The following is a 3,650-nucleotide window of genomic DNA, read 5'->3' as shown; positions in this document are numbered from 1 at the left end:
TCTCTCTCTCTCTCTCTCTCTCTCTCTCTCTCTCTCTCTCTCTCTCTCTCTCTCTCTCTCTCTCTCTCTCTCTCTCTCTCTCTCTCTCTCTCTCTCTCTCTCTCTGGTCGGCCTTCGTCTATTTGAGTGTGTGCTCTATCTGTACCTATACCACTCTCTGTATATCTCTCTTTCTCTCATACACGCACATTTATACACGCATTCTCTCTCTCTCTCTCTCTCGCTCTCTCTTTCTCTCTCCCTGTCTTTCTGTCGTTTGTCGTCTCCTCCTCATGCTGGACTCCGTTCTTTGCACCACGCTGTCACACCAGTATGCCACTACCGACGATACGAAACGTTGCCGACTTTGCCGCGATACCTGAAAGACGTAAGTTACACGGCACTTCTTCGTCGAGAATGGTCCTTTTCGCCTGTCTGCTTGTTTGCCTACCTGCGTACAACTTGGACCCTTATTCTTGAAAAGAAACCTATACGAAAAACCGGGAAAATCCTATAGTATACGTAACGTATACTGTAATATTTCTCTAGAACTCTCTACTTTCGTATACATTTCTTTTCAAGAACAGAGACCCTGATCAAAAGAGCATACTGGGCGGGTTTGCTTTCTTAATGCGAATGCATTTTCAAATGCAATTTCTCTCCGTTTAACTTTTATTTGCGTATTATTTGCTCATTGTCTTGCCACTTGAGTTAATATGAGTATCGACGATCTACATGTAAATAACAATAATCTACCATGTCGAACGTGTATCCCCTTATACGTAATCTGAGTAATCCTAAGTAATCGAAATCATCGATTATTTCTTGTCATTCAGTTGTAAATTACAAGAAATTGATCTGCACCTATTTGTACATAGATAGAGAGAAAGAGAGAGAAAGAGAGAGAGAGATTTTAAATAATTAACATTTGATTAATATTTCCGCAATCGAAACGGATGTTTAAATAGTGAAATGTCGCATGAGATTGATCTTTAGACCATATATTTTTCCTCGCTTTTACTTGTATTTTTATCTCCTCGCTTAAGCCTTCCATGTTATTAACTGATCGTCGCGCTGCCAGCCCGGATTAATACTTTACAACTGGGCCAAACGCGTGAAGTCCAATAATTATAATATCGAGGCGAACAGCGATTGTTAGACACGCCATCGTCTTTACATAATTGCCGTTTTAAATTGGCGATTTAATCCGATTCACATGATGATCGCATCATTAAAATCTGGTTCACAAAAGTGAACATAAGGGAATATCGAAGATGCAGTGTCATAATAAAGAAGCAATTCCTTGAATTGAATAACATTTTTAATTTCTATGTATTAAAATGTAAATTAATCCATTTTGGTGATTAAATTTAGTTTCGAGTAAACAACGTTTCATATTAACGTACGCATTTAGTAAATAAACTAAATTTGAATGAAATTTAATAAATTTCATGAATGAAATTGTTTAATTCTATTGTTTTAGTTAGTTAAATTAATAACTTATTAGTACAGGAGCAATGGTGACCTATAAAGATGAAAATATAAAAGAACTCTAATAGAAACTACAATTTGATGTTATTAATTTAACGGGATAGTTGACTTTCTTAAACATCGTTATCGCATGTATTTGGTACGTTTATTCATGAATGAACAACCTATCCTTACGATGTACGTGAAAGGATTCGTACTTATACAAACTTATACTTTGGTAATTCTCCGACGAGAGATCGCAATTTTCCTTTGCCGTAAATCTGAAAACGACCGCAGTCAGCCAATCGTATGCGGTAGTCTCATCGGGTCAAGTACGAGCAAAGATATAGAAAGTCCAGAGAGACATAAAATCAGTTTCGTTGGTTAACCTTGATACTCAAAACAATCGAAATATTTTTTATAAGTATTGTTTGTCTAAGGTAAAAATATACATTAATCATATAATTTATCTCACTAATAGTTAACACGAAGCATAAAGAAATTAAGCAAGTTATTCGAACAGGAAAAGAGTCATTTTGTTGATATATCTAAAAATTTAACTAGATCCTTTTATCAAAATAATTCTTGATAATACAAGCATAATTATACACGAGCAATTATACAAAGAAGATTTTTAACAATCAATTTGAACATTCTACATATAATTATTTTGATAATCTAATAAAATGATTTTTTAATGTATATCTAGTTAAATCTTTAGCAAAATCATTTTTCTATTCGTGAAATATAAATTGTAATAATAAGAGAATATTTCGCAAATTTTCAAGATCGGACTGCGCCCTGCACCGTTCAATAGAAGTTATAGTAAGTTAATTATAAAAAAATGCTGCGAAAGCTATCTAAAGCTTTGAAAAATATGACAATTGCGATTGCCTCATAATTTCAACGAAGCCGCATCGCTGGAATTATCCATGCGGTGGGCGTACATGGACAAACCAACGAACAGACTAACAGAGGCGATGTAGGAGTGACCTCATAAAAGGCTGTAGTCTTAGGGGAAGTGGCCAAGTTATCGGGCCAGCGTCGTAAAATACTTTTTCTCTCGACTTTATGACGGTTATACCCCGTGCACAGACGTCCTCGGGGCTCCACCTGTCCGCTCAACTTCCTTCAAAAAGGCGATCTTTTTATTGGCCGGTCCGTACTTTATTTACGACGCCTTCTACACGAACCGTTTTTTTTCCTCTTTTCCCTGTCCTCCTCTCCCTCCCGCTCCCCTATCTGCTAGAAAGCGAAGAAAACTCGAGTCGCGATAAAGCGCGAACTCGTTGGGATTAATAACGTTTTCAACAATGCCGTATGGAATGCGCACGGTAAATAAATGAATGGATGAATATATGAATGCATGCGCAGACACGCCCACACTCTCGCTCTGTGTAGCCGAGGAGGACAAAGGAAGTCACTGGCATGTCAATTGAAAAGTCGAAAGCGTAGGAAGAAAAAGCATGAGCTTTTCCCTTCTCAGAATAGACCCTAAAGGGATTATTTCTAATTCCTTCACGTCAATGGGACGAACGTTTGTCTCTTCTTCCCACCCCCCCCCTATCTCATGGTAGTACGCGATAACGATCTAAGCAACAGTTTGCTTCGACGGGGTAGAAAACTTCGGGACACAAGGAGCGTAAAAAAGCTTAAAAACTTTCTCGTAAAAGTTCGATCTTTCCGATTCAATCTGACGCGAGATGATCCATATCCTACCTGCGAGAGATATTTGTAATTGCCTCGTTATCATCCTCATTATCGTTCTTGTAAACGTATTTGTCGTCAATATCATTAGTCTTCTATAGGATATCGTTTCTACATGAGCCGAGAAGTGTCTACTAACTTAATTCATTACGAAAACTTTTCGCAACGCAATAAGTTGGATCTGTTTTCTTCTCTTGCAGGAGTCACGGTAACGTACTATCGATTCGATTAGCAGCTTTAACATTAGCAATGCTAATGTTTCTTTTTGTTATTATCTTTAATTTTATAATTTTGTAAATGAAAAATTTGTTTAAGATCATCGCAATGAATTGTGTGGGTGACTATTAGCCGAATGAAGGAGAAAACTATATTTCTTTGCGCACCTGCGTGCACGCATAAATGTGCACACACACACACACACACACACGCGCGCGCGCGCGCACAGAGAGAGAGAGAGAGAGAGAGAGAGAGAGAGAGAGAGAGAGAGAGAGACG

This window comes from Atta cephalotes (assembly GCF_000143395.1).
Source record: "Atta cephalotes unplaced genomic scaffold scaffold00020, whole genome shotgun sequence".
NCBI classification, from domain to species: Eukaryota; Metazoa; Arthropoda; class Insecta; order Hymenoptera; family Formicidae; genus Atta; species Atta cephalotes.
This window is presented reverse-complemented; position numbering follows the sequence as displayed.